The sequence below is a fragment of the Protopterus annectens genome, chromosome 3.part1 (genome assembly GCF_019279795.1).
Source record: "Protopterus annectens isolate FY-2018-M chromosome 3.part1, PAN1.0, whole genome shotgun sequence".
In the NCBI taxonomy this organism is placed as follows: domain Eukaryota; kingdom Metazoa; phylum Chordata; order Ceratodontiformes; family Protopteridae; genus Protopterus; species Protopterus annectens.
Window position 1 is genome coordinate 386,721,882 of NC_056732.1, and position 23,769 is coordinate 386,745,650.

Consider the following 23,769-nt stretch of genomic DNA (forward strand, 5'->3'; position numbering starts at 1 on the left):
ATATATATATATATATATATATATATATATATATATATATATGTGTGTGTGTGTGTGTGTGTATTTATGTATCAAAGGCCTTTTGTTGTTATACTCATTATATTCTGTATCCCGTACGACTGCTTTTTATGTACCATTCCTTCACATCTTTAAAGTCTTTGTAGAAAACTATTTCCAAATACATTTCCTACTTCCATTATGCTAGCTGTATACCAGTTAGACAACTGTAATAAATCATCTTTTTTTGAATCTTTACTGCTGAAGCATTATTTTCAGTTGCAGTTGTACCTCTTCTATGCACCTTTTGAAACAGTCCGACTTATAGCAACAATATTTTATTTATATTTTTTTAAATAAGCCAATATTTATATTTTTTATTTATTTGGCATTTGGTGACTATGAAAATCCATCTGGGTCAGAAATCTATTTTCAGTGGAGGCCCAGGGGAAAAAAAAGTTTCACAAAAGAAAAATAAAATATAGCAATATAAAATATAACAATCTAAAATATGAATATGACATTAACATAAAACAAGAGCAAAACAGTAGCCAGTAAACAGATTAAAACAGAAAAAGGTGTATACATACATTAATACACGAGAAATATTATGTGCATAACTAACAGATTGGTATTTTACAAAGAAAATTAGCTGTTATCACACTACAAACAGAAAGCAGATATATGGGTGAAGCTAATAAGCTGTAAACCAACATTTATATGAGAGTCTTTACGAGCAAATCTAGCATGCAGTCATCGTACAGAATATTAACAACTGTGGTTGCAGAACTGTATTTTACAGATAAACTTCTATAGGATAAGACAGATTATGTATTTATAATGAGAGACATAGTTACCCATGATGTAGTTAAACGTTTTAGCAGTAAACAGAAACTGTATGGTTGGAAAGGTTATGTAGATGAAATAATGAGATATTCATATATAAGAATTTGTAGTGGGAGAAAGAAGTGGTTAGAGTCAACGATAACAGTGATGAGTTGAAAAAGAATGAAAAAAAAGAGTGAAATTTAGGATTTTAACAAAGTGAAATAAGTGGTTTAGAAAGTAGGTAGATTCTTCAAAAGGTATAGTACAAAAGGGAGCTCTTTGTTGAGTAGGAAAGGTTGAAATTAGAAGAAGAGATGCTAACTGTAAGGGTAGAGGGAGTTGACAGTAGTGGAAATGGAAGTGGGTATTGTAGTGAAGTGGGGAGTTGGATGTTAGTCTAGATGAAGGCTACAACACAGAAGGGGGCAGGTTAAGGAGGGAGGACTGGAGTTAGTTTAGAGGATGATGGATGTAAATAAGGGGGGAGGCGAAGAAAGGAGGACTGGGGGATAGAAGTGGGTTTGTATAAGAGGAGAAGAAAGAGAGTATTAATAGAGAAAGGGGGTGTAGTTAAGTTACAGGTGTGAAAACCGAGGCCTGAGAGGAGAGAGTGAGTGAAGAGTAGTTGAAGTAGCAGAGGTGATGATAAAGGAGTATTATAATTGAGATAAAAGTGGATACAAAGAGATTTGAGGGGTAAAAGTGGAAGAAGGGTAGTTGAAATAGCAAAGGTGAAAGGTAGGTGAGGGGCTAGTGGAGATGTAGAAAAAAGGAGAGAGTAAGAGGAGAAGTGGAAGTGATAACTAGCTGTTTTTTGTAACAAGGGCAGATATGTGACTTAAGAAAGACATTTTTTTAGTGTGCATTTACATTTTCTGAGGTTAGTTATAGCTCTGATATCCATAGGTAAGGGGTTCCATAGTTTAGCAACAGTGTAGGAATATAGACATTATCCAGTGTTTTTGTTTGGATGTATATAGTTATTAGTTGCTTATCTTGAGAACAGAAGGCCCTGGTACATATGTAGCTTTGGAGAACTGCGTTTAAGGCAGGACAGTTTTCAGGTTTGTATATAATTTTGTGAGTGATTGATATCTGGAGCTAGCTTAGATGATGTGGGAATTCGTGCCAGTTAAGTGCAGTAAGAACAGTCCAGTAGTATTTGTAGTAAGATGTGCCTATAGCAAATTTGACGATTTTATTGTAGCAGGATTCAGGCTTATTTTTAGTGAAATCTGAAGGTTGGTTAGAATGGGGGCACCATATAATAGAGAGGGGAGCAAGTAGGTTGGAGCAAGCATTGCTTTGTTGGCTGTATTCATACAGTTTTTGTGCTGATAGAGCATCCCTAGTTTGTAGTGCATTTTCTTGATAGCATTGCGTATATATAGATCAAAGGTTAGTTTATTGTCTATTGTAACTCCTAATAATTTGGAATGTGTAAGAACTTCAATTTCTGTATTATGTAGTGAGTATATCTTAAAGTCAGATGAGGGTGTCTTAGGTGTGAAAAGGAGGAATTTTGTTTTATTGGGGTTGTGCAGTAGTGCCGTGCTGAGCCAATATTCAGTGGAGGCGAAGGCAGTTTGGGTTATTTGCTGAAGGTGTGCTGTGTTAGAGGAGAAATTGAGGGTAGAATCATTGGCATATTAGATTAATGAGCTTTGATGGGAGGCAGTGTGATTATTTATGAAGGTATTGAAAGGAGAGGTCCAAGGATGGTCCCTTGTGGCACTCCTGTTTTGTTAGTTAGATATTGGGAAAGACAGCCTTGCCATTTTACATATTGTTGGCTGTCATTTAGATAGTTGGTAAACCACTCTTGAGAGGGTGGAGAAAGACCTAGAGAAGAAAATTGCTGTAAAAGTTTGGGCTATGAAACTAAGTCAAAGGCCTTTGAGAGATCAAGAAACATTACTGAGGTTACTTGGCCAGAGTCTCTAGCTTTGTTAATGGTATCCATGAAGGAGATTAGTGCAGTATTTGTACTAAGTGCTGGCCTGAAGCCGTGTTGGGTGGGTGTAAGTAAAATTGCTGTGGATAAGGTGGCTAAGAAGTTGTTTATGTACACATTTTTCTAACAGTTTGGATAGAGGGGTTAGGATAGCAATGGGTCAATAATTAGTTAACTCATTAGATTTCCCTCCTTTGTGTAAAGGGGTTATGATAGATCTCTTCCAAAGGGTGTGGACATAGGATTCTATGAGGCATCTATTGATGAGAATACTGACAAGGTATGCAATTGCATCTTCAGCAACTTTCAAGTATTTGGAAAGGAGGTTGTCAGCAGAAGGAGAGCACGGTTTTAATTTGAGTAGTAGTTTACATATATAGTTTGTGGGTACTGGTTGTAGAGAGAGGAAAGGAAATTGGATGTCTGCAGAAATATTCTGGGGGCAGGAAAGAAACTGTGGTGTGTTTGGGGGATGTTTGAGAAGGAGGTAGGTTGAGATTATTTATGGAGTTTGATCTATGAGTTTACTAGGATTATTGACTAAGTTAACTGTAGTTTTTGTAAAGTGGATGTTAAATCTCCATCCCAAATAGTGGATATGTTTATCTGTGGCTAAAGATGGGTTTTTCTTGGACCAAGGGGTGAGGAGTTAAGAGATGGTATGCCAAATGATTTTTGGGTTTGTATTTGTCGTCAGTTAATTGTTGTGAGAAGTACTTCTTCTTATCACTGTTGACCATTTTTTTGCTTGGTCGCGTAATTGTTTATAGTTTTGTAGATTAATATTTGTGTTCTTTTGCCATTCCTTCCAAGCTTTATCTCTGGTTACTAGTAACTTTTTTGTGGACTTAGCCAAGGTGCATGATTGATTTTTGTTCTTGTTTTCAAAGTGGAGCTAGGCTATTGAGGGTATCAAGAAATAATTTGTTAAAGTGGCTGACAGCATCATCTAAGGGTAAAGTTTTTAGTATGGACCAATTTAATGATTTTAGTATGTTAATAAAGAATTGTTGATTAAATTAAAGTTAGATAAATTTTAGGAAGCTTTGTAATTGTGTTTTTAGGGTGATTGGGAGGTTGTCCTATAAGTATATGCAGGTAGGTGGTAACTTAAAATATCTGGGATAGTAACGGAGTTAGACTATTTATAGGAATCTGAGACCAAGATCCAGTCCAGGATAGATCCTGGGTTGCTGTTTTTTCTATATTCTAGTAGGTGTTGTCATGTGTTGTGTATATCCATAAAGATTTATACTATTTACTGGGAAGTCAGAGATTAAGTTTTGCCAATTGTGGAATGTGTAAGAAGTACAAGATGTAGAGTAAGGGATATAATGAGGACTGTGGTAGGTTTAGGGTATATGCTGATGAATAATTAGTGGGGGGGGTAAGGAGAAGAAATGGTCTGGTGGTAGAGGGAGTTAGAATAAGGGAGAGGGGTTTGTGGTAAGAGAGTGAGATAGAATAGAGACTAAGGGGCAGAGAAATATAAAAGACGTAGTTGAGGCTATGTGTGCTTGGATAGAGTGTTACAAGTGGCGGGGAGGTGTTAGAGAATGATATGGGGCTGTATGTGATTGAATAGAGTGTAGTAAGGGCAGGAGGTAAGGCAAGTATAAATGTAACTGAATTGGGGGTGGGTGGTAATGAGGGTAGGGTAAAGGAGCAGAATGAGCCTGAGCAGAGCGGGTTGGACCTTGTCGGAGCTGCCCACAAAAAACAATCAGTTAGTAAAAGGCAGCTCAAGAAGGAGTTCACTTTTGTAAAAAAGCAAAGGAAAATAACAAAAGAAAAAATCACAGACTAGGGAAATTTACAGCTGCTAATTTGTTAAATGCAATGATAAAGTAAGCAAACCTTTATTTGGCATGCTGGTGTGAGAGAGAAAATATCAGGAGAGTAGGTAGTAGTATTAAAAAGAATAAGTAGATATGCTGAACAGGTGAAACAGAATAGACTTGGATGGGACTAAAATGTAAAGTAAAATAATAAGTGAATTGCCAGACTACCTAAATTATGGGTTGGGTGTTAGAAAGAACTGTTGAGATGTATATCTGTGAGAAGTAACAAATACCTTTTAGCCCTAGACAGAGAAAGTTGGTGGACAGAAGGGCAAGAAAACAGATGGGGAAGGAGAGAAGTTTGAGCATGTTTTGGTGATGTATGAGGAGCCATATTAAAGTGCAAATTGTAATACAGTGCAATAGTTAATAGTAAAACATACATTGAATAACTGACGGGTTTAGGAAATTAAGGAATCCTGTGACTTGGTGAACTTCCTTTGTGTCTGTGTAAAAGTTATCCAGTGTATTATTGTAAGGTCTGCACGTTATGAACACTGGGCAGTTGCAAGGCGTGTATAGCTTGTGATGGTAGTGGAGCAAAAAAGTACCTCCAAATGTCTACATAAGTCAGCATGTAATTGAAGATATCAGCCTCTTGATTCAGGATTCTGAAGCCTAGAGATGAACAAGAGAAAATTCTCCTACCAAACCTGTCGAAGGCTTTTGCATCCTTGTCCAAAGGTGAAGGACTAGGCTAGACCTGGACATAGTTAGCAGCTGGAAAGAAAATAGAAACAGATGCTGGGTCAGATGGTGTATGTAAGAACTGGATGATTTGCTTGCAAACCTAATGTTTTCTCAGACTCTGTTTGCTAGTTTTTCACCGGGCATCGAAATAGATCACTGTTTTCAGTACAGAAAATACTGGATGAAAAAAGTTGTCATCATCAGCATCATAAGTGTTATAACTTTCATCATCACATATGAAGTACCAAAGTGCTTTAACACCCATCACCTTTCAGATATACATATGGTTAATGGAGTCTTCTGGTGGTTATATGATATACATATGGTTACAGAGTCTTCTGGTGGTTATATACTTCACTATGTTCTCCATCTACCTTACCTTCTATAAAGTCACGTATTTTTATAATATACTATTGGACTGTTTACATGCTGCCTCCTTTTTTTCCTCTTTAGTAAGCCCTTCGTCAAACAAATCAGTTGCCTACTTAACAGCTTGAGCTCACTACACCCTGAATATCCATTATCTCACCCTGATTATTTTATTTAGTGTTACTGATTTTTTTACTTCTTATTTGAACGTATGACGATAACCCCTTTACTACTAACCTGATTAATTTTCACTAGCTTTAGATGTTTGCATAATCATTTTTTTATCTTTCATCTTCCATTATTCAAAAGTTTCCACTGTTTTGCCAGGGAAAAAAAAAACAATCATTTTAATGTACCTTTCGCTTTCACATACTTCGTCAATCCTACTACAAATCTTCCATGCTTAGTTAATACTCTTAAGAATACCTCTTTTTATTATAAACCTTCCTTGTATAACAACTCCATCTCTGTTGTTACATATGCATGATTTGTGTAAGCCCTCCAGTTTATGCCATTAATTCCCTTTTACATCATTTTGATACTAATGTGTAGTTGCAAATGTGTGCACACTCGTGTGTGTGTGTGTGTGTGTGTGTGTGTGTGTGTGTGTGTGTATATATATATGTATATATATATATATATATATATATATATATATATATATATATACACACATATATACACACACACACACACACACACATATATATATATATATATATATATATATATATATATATAATGTAAACTGTAAGACCCAGCCAAGCTAGAATCTTCACTGTTTAAGCTAAGCTACATGGCATTTGAATGCCCATGACTTTACTTTTTAAGTCTTTGTGGGCAAATTCAGGCCAGTAAAGCCAAACCCACTCTAACCCTGACCCCCCCCTCTCCCCCCCACACACACACTCGTAAATACAGTAAATCTATCCTCTTACTGTAACTTGATCAAGTGAACTGTAGCCATGTGTGTGTGTGTATTTATACATATATATTTATATATATATATATATATATATATATGTGGTTACTACTGCGGTGGTGGTGCTGCGGTAGCATTGTCGCCTCACAGATAGACGTTGTCCTGTTCGATTCTCAGCTAGAGCATCTTCTGTGTGGAGACATGCGTGAATGGGCATATCTTCGTTGAAGGTTGTGCATCAGGGCTGGCAACCCGGCACGTAAAAATCTACTGCCAATCATTAGCGGACCGGAGTTCCGCTGTGGCAACCCCTAACCGGGAAAAGCCGAAAGACGCAACATATATATATATATATATATATATATATATATATATATATGTGGTTAAAGTTCACTCGGGTAAATGCTCATTTGGTCATTTGGATAGCAGTGAACTGTTGTGCCATTTGTTTGAAATGGCTGATTGAACAACTTGTGGGTTGGTTGACAAATGTAAGTGGCTTTTTCTTAAGAGTAGGAGTCTGAGTGTAAGTGTGTGTTAGGGCTAGGAGTTAGGTGGACAGATTTAATGCAATGCAAGTTTATATGGGTTAGGGTTAGAGTAAGTGCCAACTAAGGGAATACAGTTCTCTATTTGCAAGTGTGGGGGGTAGGGTAATGGAAAAAAATGTAGTGTTTTGTATGTGTGTGTGTGTGTGTGTTTGTGTATATACATAGTAAGTGTCCAAGCTGTCTTGTGTAGTGGTATACTACATAGGTTCATAGGTATATGCAAGGCTAATGATTGTCAGGGCCTTATAAGCCTAGCTGTGCAACCCAACCCAATTGTTTCCCAGTGTATCAATGACATTTATTGGAGTGGGTATGTTAATTATGAAGTTTCTAGAGGTTATGTAGTATGTTAGTGTGGACATTATTGTTTGCCTCTGCCTGTCAGAGATAAGTGGGCCAGACTTGAGGTGAATTCCAGATTTTTCATCCATTGTTCAAGGCTACGCTTAAATAGGGTTAGGGATGGGTTCTGCTTCCCATGGAAGCAGAACAGTGCAGGGCTCTGAGACACATATTTGTCTTGCCAACATGTCTTACTTGTGTCACAAGAAAAATTAAATCCTTGGATATAGTGGTTCTGATGATGTTCATTTTGTAGATGTGCTAAAGGTCATTTTGTAGATGTGCTAAAGGTCCATCAGATTTGGATCTTAGGATGCCTTGTATGCCAGGAATAGATCTCCTCTCAGTAACCTGTAGGAGACCAAGTAGAGAGGCAGGGCTTTAAAGTGATTCATAATGTAATATGGATTCTCCTGTTCCAGCTGTTGCATATGTCTGGTTCAGAAGGGGGCAGTATACTCACAAGATGATGATAAGGGACAAATAAAGTGGCACTATGACTTTTTTGGACCTGGATACCATGCCCTTGCTTATAAATTGGGTGACATAGAATGATTTTCTTACTACCTTGGCTGCATGTTGGTCAAAGGTCAGATTACAGTTTACATATGTTCCCGTATCCCTGCCTTTCAAATCATCTCTTAGGGGTGTTATGTCGATGGAGTAATTAGAGTGGATGTCAGTTTTTCCTAAAAGGCACTATAATGTATTTCTTGCCATTGAGTTTTAATCTGTGACTTTGGCACCAGACATTTGTTTGTGTTAGACCCTCTTGTAAGATTTTTGTGTCATGGGGAAATCTATGATAGCTCCCAACTTGCAGTCACCTGTAAAGTTGGTCAGCCAAAGGTCCTTGACACTATCCTTTACCTCCAAGAAATAGATGCCAAATAGGAGCAATCCCAACACAGAGCCCTGATGTACCCCGCTGGTGCCGAGTCTGTTAGTGGAGGGGTCTCACCAATCCTGACTTCCTTTGTCTTGTCTGTGAGCCAGCTGGCAATCCAGTGAGTTATGTAAGGGTGTATGCCCAGTTTGGGTAGTTTGTCAACTATATTTGATTAGGGTGTGGTATTGAACATTTTATCCAGGTCTAGGTAGGTAGTATGCACTGTTTTCCCCACATCTATTGCCTTGGTGATCTTTTCAAAGAAGTCCACCAGGTTTAGTAGGCATGAACAGTTTCCTATGCCTTTGTTGATCATTTCCATAATTTATTCCTTGGCTTTGCATATTACATTAGTCAGAATAATAGGTTTGCAGTTTTCTGGATTGGTTTATGGTCCAGTCTTGTGAAGTTTTTATAACTGTTGCAGTCCTCCATTCTCATGGTACAAAGCCTATTTTGAGGCTGTAGATGAAAAGTGACTCAAGCGGTCCTGGTAGGTCATGTTTCAAGCTATTTAGGAGGCATCCTGTGATGTTGTCAGGGACTGTTGAGGCTGTCTTTTTGGCCTTAGTGAGAGCTGCCAGGACCTGCTCCCTGTCAGTATATGGGTGGTTGCTAATAAATATTTCATGGGGGAGGTGGGGGGGCTTGAGCTGAGCCAACGAATATGCTACGTCACACTGCTCACTGCAGGTGGCACCACTGACTACCAGTTCAGCACACTGATGTGTACTGCCTGTGAGGTTTTGGACATAGCTATAGAAAGCCTTGTGGTTGCCTGTAGCCTGTGAGGCTTCTTGACCTTGTAATTGGGCTTGCTAGACTTAATTAGTCCTTTTAGTTTCCTGTTTAGTTTAATTAGAGACCTCCTATTGTTATGGAAGTTGTTCTTCCTGATTTTAGCCTGACTTTTTTCCTTTTGTTATATGCCCTGCTAAGGTTAAGATTCCACCAGTGTTGTTTGTTTTATTTTGGGTTTAGTAGGTACAGCAGCCTCTATACAGCCATTTATATGGTTATACAAGGTCTCAGTGCGAGAAATTCTGCATAGGTTGCGGTGAACTCTGGCTTGGGAGGGGGATTGAATTTTGACAAACTATGGCTTAATAGGATGTAGTTTGCTTTGGAATATAACCTGTTACAGGGTTTGCTGGGGTTACCAAGTTGATTTTTATTTCAATGGATACATCTTTATAGTCCAACCTCACTGGTGAGGATATAGTCTCTCCCATATTGGTGAATACCAGGTCCAGTATTTTTGAACCTCTTGTGGGTGTCCACACTCTCTGGTCAAGGGTATTTGGTTAATAAAGTCCAGGAATCTTTGTGCCTGCAGGTATGAGGCAGTGTTATGTTTTTCATTCTATACAGGGATAAAGTTTCCCATGAACAGGGATATTTGGTTTAATGGCAAGTGTCTCCAGTAGGTCTCTGTATAAGCTATGGGATTCAAGGAGCATAGAGGGTGACCTGTAACTTGCTAGGATATAGCATGGGACTTTGTCTGTGGTGATTTGCATGTGGATAAATTCCGAGGCATCGTCCAGTTTAACCAACCTAGAGTTATGCGTGCTGATAATATAGACTGAGATTGTTCCACCTTTGGTCTCTAACTTTGCAGCTGATGGACTAAATGTGTGGAATGTGCTGAAGCCTTGCACTGCCAGAGTACTTTCTGCAAATTTAACCCATGTCTCAGTAATAACTATCTATAGTCTCCAGACTGAAGAGAGCTTGTAAGATGTGTTTCTTTAGGCTCCATAAAGGTTTTTTAAGGTAAGATGCATGACTAGGGTTTGGGTTAGGGCAGAGTCAGAGATTGCAGGCATTACTAAGGTGGAGTGGTAGGAAGGGAAACCTCTAAAAGCCTTACCCTTACCTTGCCTTTGTTCCTAACCTTAACAGTGCACCTTACCTTATAAAAAAAAAAAAAAACTTTAAATGACCACTGCAATTCAAACAACTTTTAGCCGAATTTTTTTGGTAGGGTTATGGTTAGTACATCAAAGAAAGAAACACGTTTCCTTTTTTGATGTACTGGGTGGTGGTTATTTGTGTTGTCTGTACTGTGAATGGTAGACATGTTTTGGTCAAGGTTTTGTGTTTTATTATTCAACATATCAACCACTCATGATACAGTTGACATTGCTTTTGTCTAACAGAATAAAAGCTGGCTTGTATGGTTGAAAATCAGTTGATTGCACATACCAGCTTTTATTTCTATGTAAGATCTCAGTACAGCAGGAATAAGAGCATTGCCCCTTTCCCCACTGTAGTGCAGTCTCAGAGATGATATATATAAGTAGCAGGGGGTAGAGGTGCTGGGAGGCTTGCCTACTTGCAAATAACAGTTTAAGTTAGTTTTGTTTTTCTTTATAGGTTAAGTTTTGAGCATTTCTGTTGGCCTCTGTTATTCAGGATATACTTCTCTGAGGTGTAGGCCAAAACCAGTGGGCTATGGCTGACTAAGTTTGCAGATGACTGCAAGCTGGATGCAGTCATTAATTCTTCAAGTGATGTGAACCTCCTCCAAGAGGGTCTCACCCGAGCAAGTGACTGGTGCCAGAAGCATGGCTTCAAGCGGAATTCTAAAAAATGCATCCTCATCCCCTTTAGGGAGAGTGACATCCCCACATAATATCACATTAATAACAACGTCCTAAGCATGCAATCAGGAGTGAGGGGATTTGGGCACCCAGGTTAATAGCAACCTGACTTTTGACCACCATGTTGTTTCCATTGTACAGAAAGCTTTCTACATGGCTCACCTCATAAGTAAGGGTATCTCATCCGGGGACAAGGAGGTCATAACATCCCTGTATTCTTCTCTTATAAAGCCAGTTATTGAGTACACCGCTCCCATCAGCATGTATCTCGCAAAGCACTTGCAGCAGCTGGAAAAACCACAGAGGTTCCTCACCAGGAGAATTGAGGGCTTCAAACAGCTACCCTATACAGACAGGCTAAAAGCCCTGTTCTTCTACTCAGTTTCATACAGACTCCTCCGGAGTGACCTCTTTCTGGCATACAAAGCAATCTCAGACCCCACCTTGATAGGACTGCTTATCTACAAGTCAAGCTCCACTTGAGTAACCCGCATGCGCGACCTTAACCTGGTCTGTGACATCAGTAGGACTTACTGGCAGGACAGATTCCAGAGACTCCCGGGATAGACTCCTTCTCCACATTAAGGAGAGTACCTCATCATCCCTTTTAAGTGCAGTCTGGATAACTGGATGGGAAACAGACAGGGATTCCACCTGTGTCCCTGCTGGACAGGGACTTTGGGAGCTGACTTGTCTAAACATGGGCTAAACTCTTGGCTAGGCTGATGAGGACCTCAGGGCCAATAGCCTAGTAACTTCATATGATCCTATGACTTGTGGTTCAATGTTTTGTTGAAGAAGCAGTCAACACATGCCCATATAAGTAAGTGTGTGTGTGTGTGTGTGTGTGTGTGTGTGTGTGTGTGTGTATATATATATATATATATATATATATATATATATATATAGCTATATAAGATATATACATATATAGATAGAAACACATACATGTATACACACACACACACGAAATTGAACTACTGCCACATACATAAATACACATAACTTTCCTCTTGTTAGTAACATTTTTCAGTCCAAAGTCCTACTTATATTCACTTACTTTAATTTTGTCCTATTTTCCATTATATCTGTATTAAAGTGTCAACATAATTTATTTGTTTGTTTGTTAGGTATATAAACTGGTCCAAACAGCCCTTTTAGTCACAACCAGAGCCACATGGCATAGATAAGCACAATATGACATTACGGAATCGAATGAACAAGGACAAAGTATATGTTAAGTGTATAGTGCATTTAAGGTAACCCATACAGAAAAATAGTAGATGATAAATGAGTATTTATTTATTTGTTTGTTTGTTGCTTGACTGCAGTTTGATAACCAGGTAGGTGGACTGGTCACATAGCCCTTTTCAGCCATGACCTAGGTTCACATGGAGCACTAGTATACATTTTAACAGAGAGAGACCCATCAATCTCCTTTTCGGTTATATACATTTTAAGAGACAAACAATTACAATGATCTATGATAAAACTGTCTTGAGCAGCTTTGCATACTAGCCATCCTGTCTGCAAATCCAACCATGATGTCTTCAGTCATTGTTAAGCCAGAGGGCTTTGTTTTCTTTAACCTTTATTTATTTATTTTTTGTAAAGGGCATAATCTATCAATTTTAAGAGAGAGAGAGCATATTATCAAATGTTGAGTCTGTTTTACTGTATAGAGAAGACCAGTTAGTACAGTGGAGGTCAGGAAGCAGAAAACAATCAGTAGAATTTTGGGGTTTTTAGTAACAACCTTGCTAAGGACAGTGGTCACTTATACTTTTACACTATTTAGTTCAAGTTTGTTGGAAATATTGTCAACAACTGCATCTAATAGTGAACCCACTACCAGTATCTGGTTAGGTTTTGCTGGTTCCCAAACACATTTGAATTAAATTATGCAGGCTCAGAAGTTTGTTTTAGTTTTGCGATGAAAGTTTCAGTCCCTGTTTAAAACACCTATTCTGAATAGGGTGCTATTGCCACTATAATTTAAAATCGTTGCAATGTCTTTTCTATGATTTTAATGGATGAGTTAGGTGGATTATAAAATGATGCCACAAATACCCATGTGATCTCCTAACCATGACTAATTTAGAAGTCAGTTTGGGTCTGTATTTCTTTGGATTGCTGCACGAAATTGCAGTTCAGAATATGTTTACATGTTTTTCATACTAGACTAAGATCTCTATTACCTTGTCTGCACAGATCTCTTGCAAAAATAGGTTTCATAGTCTTTGTTTATAATTGACATGTAATGATCTTTAAGCCAAGATTCTGTATTGGCTGGAATGCTTGGCCTACATTGATCCAACCAAAACTCCATTAAGACCCATCAGTTATTAAGGGTACCAGTATTTTTAAGGAAATAAAAATCATTGTTTTAGTTATTGAATGTAAATGTGCAATGAACATATTGGTATTAGAATTAAAATTGTTTGGCATTAATTGGAGCTGTAAGTGCTGGATTTGATGTACGCTTTATTTCAGTTTCTCCTGATAGACGAAATGAAGTGATAAAAAACATGGTATTGTATTTGTTTTACAGCTCTAGAAACTGGATTTTCTTTTTCTTTTAACAAGTTGAGTGATATGGTATGATTTTATACAATATGATATGAATGTTTTTAAAAGGAAGGGCTATGAGGTATTTATCTTGTTTCAAATAATCATGAACAGTAACACAAATGTGGTTAACTTTTGGGGTACCTTTTTGTTTGTCTTAGTATTATTTGAATATAAATTAACTGCTTCACTGTTGTATCTATTAATATTCAATGTTCACAGGTTAAGTCTGTGATGCTACAATACAGTATAATTGTGAAACAACTGAAAAAACGTAAAGCAGATATGAATGTAATCATAACTTTTGCTATTGTTTTTGATTATTATTTTGTTTGTGGTGCTTCAGGTAAGGAGAAATGTATAATAGGTGCAAACAACATGCAGTTTGTACTATGTTGAAGAATTTTATATTAAATTTTAGATTCACTATTTGCAGTTATAGTAAAAGGGGAGAAGAACTGTAAAGAGAAATATGTTCATTAGCATTGCAAGAATTTAGTAGTAAAGTGTATACCCATTGTAGGTCCATAATTTGGTGTGTTGTACTTTATCTTGTAGTAATATGAAATAAGCAGAGAATAGTAGGTGTCACTGTGTTACTGTGTAATAGTGTTTTATGAAAGTGGGAAGATGGACTATGTGAGTTAGTCTGGTCCTTGTCAGGGTCGCTGGCGATAGGGGTGGCAGGTGAGAAGAGCATGGCACCCACTAAGTAGCAGCACAAGCTACTCCACCCAAGTACAGCAGTAGTATTCCACTCACAAGTATGAGGCTGGAAAATGATAACGTAACATTCAGTGAAAAACGTCATTAAATAAAATGTATGCAAAAGGATTGAAAGGAGGATAAAAAGACCTATATATGCTGAATAAACATCCCGCCAATTTCAACAAACGGATATTATCCACTCAAAAACAGCAAGGGAAGGTGAAACCAGACTATCTTCATAAAAATAAACTGCTTTTATTGTAATATCCAAACATAAGCGCTTTCGCAGTCAAAGTAACTGCTTCTTCAGATGTATAAAATAAACCACTCAATGAACTATTAATATAGGAAATGCAAGTCACACATCCAATTCAAAGAGTATATGCATTAAAAAAAAAACAGAATGGTTGTTACTTATATTCATTTACATTTTTATTATATGTAATTAAATGCATGCACATGTAAATTTTTGTATAGTTAATGTTTAATGTATAGTATGTTTTCAGGGGAGACGTACAGACTTCTGTTTTTTTAAACATCTGCAGCAGAGACAATTAAGAAACCTTCTGAAATGGCAAAGGTTACATAGAAATCTTTTTCTTTTTATGGCTTGAAAAAGAAAGAACTGAGGAATTGGTAGGTTGTTCCATGCTGAAGCAAAAATATGACTCCTGAATCCCAGGGAAGCTGGTGAAACAGATAAGTACTAAAAAAGTTAATTTTTCCGCCAAAAGCACATTGAAAAGCATCTTAAACACTTACCGTAGTCCCCATATGTAACAAAACACAACTTTTCCTAAGGAAAAATAGTCTTTATTTATAACAACTTTTTTCCTCAAAAGAAAAAAACTAAACACTCCTGTTAAGTTACATTATAGTCAGTAAAACACCTTTTCCTAGCACTAAATTAAAAATTTCAGTGAAAAAGTTAATTTTCTGTCATAAAAATAAAATGTGGATTTTTTTTTTTCCTGAAGGGAACTTCTCTGCCCAGCAAAGGAAATAGTCACAAACAGAAAAAACTTGTTAAGACCAAGCAAACAACAAACTGATGAAAAAGACACGGTGGCAGGACCCAAGGAACCAGGCAAACTGCAGAATCTGAAGAAGTTCATATTGTTGAATAAAGTGCTAATAAAGGACGTTTTGGATGTTAACCTAGCCTTTTTGTTTTTCACTTTTGGATTCTTTTGGATTACATTTCGGATTTTGCAGTTTGCCTGGTTCCTTGGGTCCTGCCACAGTGTCTTTTTCAGTAAAGGAAATATGTTAGCCAACCACTGATCCTTGAAAGCCTACAAGAGGAGTGTTTGGTTGCAGGAAAGCTCTAAAGGGCTAGCACTCAAACCACTCTTTTCTTCAGCTCTGTTCAAACTGGTCAATGGTTAGGGCATGTGGAAGGTGACCTTAAGCTTTGGAAGCTTGCTTTTTGTTTATCTTTAGGAGGATATAACCCAGAAGGCTACTGCAGGAGTAATCAAATCAACATCTGTAAGAGATTTATAGAAATTCTGTTTATGGCAAAGTGTAGGTATTGTAACATTTATGCCTCACTGTCCTTAACAGAGTGATTAATTGTAACAGCATGTCATTGAAAAACTACTTTGTCATGGGGCACATAGAAGTAGCTTTGTCTTCTTTCTTTTATGTGTTTTATTTTAATGTATTACATGTAGTTTTATCACAATTCTTAAAATTGTGTCCCTTCCGATGACAGAATTGCACTGTAGTTCCTAAGAACATTTCCTACTAATGTTCATAGTTCCCTCAACAAAACAAACATTTACCTTTGTTACATTATAAGTAGTGATTTTGTAGTCCATGTTATGTAGCATGCCCATCACAAAATATTTGTTCTTTGCTGTCTCATAAGTAAAACAGACCATGTAAAGGTTGCACTTGTTGGTGCTTTGTCCAGAACTTAACAGTTACTCACTAGCTGCACTAGGGAATTCCAAATACATTCATCAAGGATCCAGTAGAACATTCTGGTATCTATGCAGCCATATCATCAGGTTATTCACAGCAACACATTTAGGTTTTAAGTCACAGTTACTTTTGGGCTAATAGCTGAGAAATGGGTGAAGCTTAGAAAAGAGGCACAACTTTGTCTTTTGTCTTTTAACTGGTACCACTTTTCACAAAACTGCATCTTGAAGCTTATGGACTGATATTTTCACCTCTGACTGTTGAAATGAGTACAGATCTCTTGAAGCAAAATGATACAATTTCGTAACCAGTACTGTTTTTTCAAGAGATTTGCCCAGTTCTCTGGGAAGCACTTGCAAATATTCTGTTCTCATGGTGCAAAATTACTTGCATCATCTTTGGAAAATCCCTGTATTCCACAGCGAACCTCCTTAGTGTTTCTGTTACTGTTTAAACTTCAGTCTGCAAAACAGGACTCCACGGCAGGAGTGTAGCCAAAGTGTCCCATTTAGTACTCACAATCTTTCTTTGATGTCCCGATCCCACCTGGCCTTTTAAAGAACGGACATATTTCTGAAAATGTGCCCCCCAGAAGCACTTAATAAATATATGCATCATTTTCATCTGTTCACTGTAAAACTAATAATGATATTGTTTTTAGATTAGCAATCTTGTCCATAAGCAAACCATGTACCTGTTGCTGGAGGCATTAATTTAGACTTCTGCAGAAGAAATACACCCCGAAAAAGTCACAATGTTTCTAAGTGATGCTCAGAAAAATGTACTTGGAAGGAGTGCAGAGTATGCCTGGCTAAACCCTTGCTCCATGAGACATAGGCTATGCATATTGGAGCTAACCTGCTTAACAAAACACAAGTAAATACATGCATTTGCTTGTATGTACATGTATATGTACAACCTCAAGCTGAATAACGGAACTTGTGTTGTCACACTTACAGAACTGAGATGCAGTGAGTCTTGTTTTAAGTTCCGAAGGCTTGACAGCAAATAATGAGAATGCAGAAATGTACAGTTGCCACACCAGAGAATAAACGACCACTCATGAGAGTTCTTGGCGTGATACAGTGTTCTTCACAATGTATTCCAAATATGTCAGAAATATGCCATTTAGAAAACTTTTTGGAACGAGATATGACTCAGTATTAGAAAGAGAGGAACGAAAAGTTTCCTGAGTTAGTCATTTAGCAACACAAGTACTCACACCTAAGTATTTTAGTGTAAGCAATGGATCATATGATCATAGGGAGTTATTAGGCTATTGGCCTTGAGGCCCTTACAAGCCTAGCCAAGAATTTTGGCCATGTTCTGACAAGTCAGCACCCAGTGCCCCTGTCTAGCAGGGACACAGGTGGAATCCCAGGGGTGTATTTTCAATTCCCCATCTAGTTATCCAGGTTGCACTGAAAAGCGTTAATGAGGTGAGGAACCTCTTTGGTCTCTCCAGTTGCTTCATGTGCGTTGTGAGGTACATGGTGAAAGGGAGATTGTACTCATTGATGTGTCCTATAAGGGAAGAATACAGGGATGTTATGACCACCTTGTCCCTGGATGAGATACCCTTACTAATGAGGTGGGCCATGTAGAAAGCTTTCCCTACAATGGAAGCAATGTGGTGGTCAAAAGTCAGGCTGCTATCAACCTGGGCGCCCAAGTTCTTTTTGAGTCAACCAGATTTTTGTTTGTTTCTAATATTACCACACTTTAGTTGGCAGTCTAAATACTCTTGATCTTAAAATGATCCAAGCAATCCATTTTCCATGACAGGGGCTTGTGACATGGTTGAGATATAAACGTATCCCTACTGTAATGCCTTTGATTAGTTGGTGTATTCCTGTAATGACTGTAACAGTCCTAGATATAATTTATATAGTTTCTTCATTTCCTTAATATGTGTGATGTAATTATACATAGATTCTAGGCAGTCTGCCTTCCTAGTGTTCGTCCTCATCAATGGCTTCACATTTCCTGTGGTCCTGAGTGCAAATATCTCTGGATTATCAGGAATCCCTTTTCTATCCATGCAGTTGTACCTTATTTACAGCAGTTTCATGCTATATTACAGTAATTGTTTTTCTTAATTTCCTGACATCAGTGAAAGGACCTGAGATAACTTTGTCAGAGACTGTGGATGTGGTTGCCATGGAAAATATGTAATGTATATGGCCATATGCAGTTCTCAGTTATTTTTATTGTACTTGTCTCCTTCTATTGAAATTGAATTTATCAGTGACTTCAGAACAAGATTGATGGAATGGTGAGTTGGTACTCTTTTATAAAAGTGTTGTGGTTTATACAAGTACTGTGAAATAGTGCTTTATCATCTCTGCACCAGTTTGCAGCAAAATGTTAATTTGGTTCACTATTTAGATTATCAAAAAAAAACATAAAAAGTATGCTGAAGCCATCAGACAAATGGCTACTTCTACTGAAACACACAAAAATTAAAATGTGCTTGTTCATTTTTTGTGTGTGTGTTTCAATAACAAAGAGTCATTTATCTGATGGTGTCAGCATATTTGTTATTTTTTCTTGGGGGAGTTGTTTTATAATTTGCTGACTTTATCCCTGAGACTACTTGTTCTTCTGTGACCATTTAGATGCTAACATAGCTATTTATTTAGCATGCCATTTATTAATTATGCAAATGCTTACTGTAATGTATTCTGTTTTATGATTCTTAGGTGGACCTGCAGACATAATGCATCATTCAACTTCAGAGGTATCGTGTTTCTGAACAGAATACTAATGAAAGTCTCATCTGAGTTGCAATATTACTTGTGAATTCAGTAATGAGCACATTTATACCTCTTAGTTTACAAAATGCAAGAGCATTTAACACTTTCAGACATGTTTTACGAAATGCATTTATTATTTCATGTGTGAGGCAGTAACATAATATAAATCATGTTTATAAGTCCAATTCAAATAGAGTATTGTCACAAAAATGATTGTACTCCTGCTTTTAAAAGATGAACAACTTATTTCGGCTTTTCCCGGTTGGGGGTTGTCACAGCGGATCACCTTGTCCGCTCATGATTGGCAGTGGAGTTTTACGGTGTCGAGTTGCCAGCCCAGTGCCCAACCTTCCACAGAAGGCATACACATCCACACACTCACACCTAGGGCCAATTTAGAGTGTTCAGTCCACCTGCAGCATGTCTTTGGGATGTGGGAGGAAACAGCAGCACCCGGAGGAAGCCCACGCGACCACAGGGAGGACATGCAGACTCCGCACATAAGGCACCCCAGCCAAGGATCGAACCGGAGAACCTCTTGCTGTGAGGCGGCAATGCTAACCACTGCACCACCATGGTCGCCCTTTTAAAAGATGAACTAATTTGCATTAAATGTTGCTGTGCTAAAGGTGTATTGGTTGTTTTTACTTCAGTTATGCAGATAGAGAGTGCCATACTGAGTGATCAGGTTTAAGTAAAGTGATGAAATGAAGGTAATGCATTTATGTTGAAGGACATATGTACAGGGCATAATGATAGCATAAATGTTAAAGTTAAAAAAAAAAAAGTCACTAAACATCGGTAAATAGATGGTACCACTATGGCCTGCAAAGTGTTACCACACTGTGTCCTAACTAGCTAATCAAGCTTTGGGCCAGATGCACACTTATGATCCCAGTGCCTATTATTTGCTTTCAGATATAGTTTGCCACTTTTTAAGTATCAGTAACAAGTTTTCATGTGGGTAATAACTTTTTTGGATTGCTGTCTTCTGTTTGAAGCTAATAATTTTAATGACAGAACTATTTAATTACTTCCAAATTTCTTTTTTTATTCCCTTCCCCCAGAATTTCTTCAGTCATCCTTTTGTTTGGTCCTTTCTTGTAATATGTCAGGTAAAGATGTGAATGGTATTATAAGATTTTTTATGCTTTAGCTCATGATAGAGGCCACTAGTGTGTTTGTAGAAAATGCTGTAGTATCTCTGTAGGACTAGCTTTATTAACACAACAAGAATTACCCAGCTGGGGTACTATCAATACTTGTTTTCAGTGTGCATCTGCTGAAGAAAAGGTAGTGATCACTGAAAACAAAGAACTAACATTCACATACTTGGCACCAGTTGCATCTCTGAACTGTATTCTAGCTGGTTAGGTCATTCTGTCATTTGTCCACTTCTAGAAACCTCCCTTAGGAACAGCTGTACAGCAGTTCTGCTCTTCAGTGCCCCCCTCTAGTGTGGGACATTAGGATATCCATGAGACCTTGGGAATGGAATCCTGGGACTAATCAGAGCACATTATTGTTCCAAAATCCTGCCCTCCCTAACCTTTGATGCAAATGTTCTTACTTTTTTCTAGGTCTTTTGACCAGACAAAACTAAAAGGGACAGTAAAGACATCATTAAGTAATAACACTGCAGAGTGAGCAAGATTTTATTAGAGTTAGGACAGACAGCTCAGTAGCAATACATTCTAGATTGTGGGTATTCCAGCGTTAAATTGAGGCCTACACACTAGCTTCCTCTGAGAGGAATGCACTGCTCGTAGCCATATTTTGTTTAAGCATCTGTGATTATATGTCTTGTTTAAAAACAATTTTATCCTGTACCTAGCCCATATAAAATGTCTGAGGTTAACTTCAGTCAATTGAGTTTAGCCTGCTTAATTGATTTGCTCCACAAACAGTACTGCTACAGTCATAATCATCAGGCTCAGATTCTGTGCTCACAAAAATAACACTTGCCCTGACTAATTTCGTCCTTAGTTAGTGCAACCTGTTTGCCTTGCTGTCTGACACTGCAGTATTTGCAACAGTTATTTGTATTCCCTATGTATTGAAAGTGGTAAGTTAAAGCAGTAGATACTGGTGGTATTTCTAGGAAAAGAGAAAACTCTACAAGCAAAAGAAACTACTGAGGTTATCAGTTGCTTCTATGAATGTGTCTGAATGTCTGAAGGAACAGCAATTGTTATGTGGAAATGCTGATTCAGACTGTGATGTTTTAATGATTTAATATTGCTCTACGCTGTTATTCCCTCAGGTCTGAAACTCAGTACTGCTGTTTTGTGACCAAGTCTGAGCTGAGTGCTTTCTCTGCTGACACTAAACTACTCGATTTTCACTGTGAAATGTGTTTGAAGTGTTCACCAACAAGATAGCCAGGTGTTTTTTCTGCTGCATTTAAGAACCAGTGCTCATCATAAATGTGATTGCTGCAGAAATTCATAAAACAATTGGGTATTAGCCCAAGGTGTCTGTCAGTACTCTGACCTAATATTTCTCAGCAGTCTAGTGTCCTTAGGGGTGCATAGTTAGAATCTTTATCTGCAGCAGTTTGAGGGTTCACAGCTATAAATGAGTGTAGCATGCAGCCTAGTTTGTTCATCCTAAAATGGATGACCTATCCACTGTGCTTCCTGGTTTGCCGGTCTTTCCTATGCTTCAGTCTTTGGCAGTCCTGAGTGTATTATGGCTCCTGTTTTTGTTAATAATGTCTCAAGACAAAATTAGTCACAAGTGCCATTGTTAACAGGGAATTGGTCACCCACTAATAGGGAGTGTGAGCTGGGATTAGACCATAGTGAGACAGGTTAATTTTACCTTACTGATGAAGTGTTGTTGCAATAGTAACCTTGCTCGGTATGAGAGGAACTGCAGGTTCAGACATTTGGTGTATGTGCTTCACTGAGGAGCCAATGGTGTGAAGCTACCATCTATGGGATTATGACTGAACACCTCTAAGTTAGAATCCCACCTAAACGTAGTGATACTGCAGTGTCGCAGATCTCCGGATGGCCAGGTGTAGCTGGCTGCAAGGGCGTTGAGGAGTGCCACTCATCATTGGGTTGGAACGCAGATGGAAGGGGACAGCCTCTCTCCAGCAGTGCACCTCATGTTCATGGGGAACCAGGTGCTAAATCATTCATTTTACAAGATTTGCTTATGGCTCCATTTTTTGTTAATAATGTCTCAAGACAAAATTACTCACAAGTGCCATTGTAAGATTCCTCCAAAAGCTCATTATTGAAAGTGTCACTTTTCTTTAATAGAATATGTTCATTCTGGTGACATGACATGAAAAGCTTCAACAAGATGCAGATGAAAGGAATTTTCGGCATGCAGTCAATAGTCAATTTAATTCTGTTATTTAAAAATCTACTTCAGACACAGAAGAGTTAGTTAAATAAAAAGGTTTAAAGGAAAAGGAGTGACATTAAGGAGTACAACATTCACAATATTATGAAGCTAAAAAATATGGAGCAGACAGTGAGTACTTTATGTGGACAGGCACAAGTGATTGAGGGGCCCAGGACTATTATTTACAGTGACACCATGTTTCCTTTGATTGCTGACATCCCAATTCAGATCCCCTGTCTGCAGGGCATAGGCTGCATTCTGACTAGTCCCCCTCTTCGCCCCAGTGGCAGTTCATTGGTTCAGAAAGGCATGCCATCGTACTTTCACTAATAGTGGTTGCAGTGGTGCCTGATGCTGTACATTTCCAGTCTTTAAGGAAGACACTTCTCACCACAGATATTGGTTCTCAGACCGCCATTGGTCTGGTTGATTTTGTCCCGTCTTTGGCTGTAAATATTCATCATATTTCTCTCACTTTCTCGCAGGGTTATTTCCTGATTGTAAGTGTGGGGTGTCTGGGGACCAAGCATTGATAAGATAGGGGCTTGCTCCATCACATGGACAGAGAAGACATCTGATATCCTGCATGCCCATTGTTAGTGCCTTTAGTGATTGAATTCAGCACCCACCATATCCAGTATTACTTGTATAGTACACATGAATTACTCTAAAATTTGCCAGGCATATTTTGCAGGTATATGTCTAATCACTGATGGATGTATGGTTGACACACATTCCAATAAAAACACAGCTTAATGAGCCATACCATCTAATTCAACAGTAAATAAATGTGCGGCAATTTTATGGGAAGAGAGGGATGGGCCCACCTGCATTCCCTCTTTACCACTCTGCAAGTTCACTGATTACACTGCAAAGACTTCAGTGAAACAGAGATTTGATTTTTTTTTACAACAGACTTCTTTATTAAATTATCATGTATTACATAGGCAATTGTACATTTATATAAATGAAAACAAACCATATTGACAGTTTTAGTTGCAAACATTATAAATCAAAAACCATATTGACATAATTTTGGTTGCAAATGTACATCACTTATAATCTATCCAGTCATTGTCATCAAACATTACATAGCTCGTTCAAATCCTGCCTTCTTTTAAACCTCTTTTCTCCTCTGCATATATTGTTCCCACAATTCCCATTTTTTTCCTATGTAATTTGCTCCTACCCTTTTCTAAAGATCCCACTTCCAGTTGTTTTATCTCTGTTACTTTATTCACTACTTTTGGTACAGTTAGTTTAGACTTCGATTTCCATTTTCTAGTAATTGCTTTTTTGGCAGCCACCATAATTAAACTCAGCAAGGCCTTACTATGTCTAGGCAATTCTGATTATGTATCATAGCTCAAAAAAAATGTTCATTAGTTACACCAATTGCTCACCCAGTATCTCTGACAGAGTAGTCTGCAGGAAATCTTTAAAGTCTGCTAACTCTTTA

The 23,769-nt window shown here is 37.9% G+C and overlaps 1 protein-coding gene across 5 annotated transcripts in view; it reads left to right on the forward strand.

The window, feature by feature from the left end:
* Positions 1 to 23,769, forward strand: part of OSBPL3 (oxysterol binding protein like 3) — a 2,414,360-nt gene that overhangs the window by 1,053,907 nt on the left and 1,336,684 nt on the right. The window contains exon 5 of one of the 5 annotated variants that reach the window (XM_044066857.1): positions 18,897 to 18,934. The exons of the other annotated variants lie outside the window; for them this stretch is intronic. The gene's annotated coding sequence lies outside the window, so the exon portion shown is untranslated. The remainder of the gene's footprint in view (positions 1 to 18,896; positions 18,935 to 23,769) is intronic. 5 annotated transcript variants of the gene reach the window in all.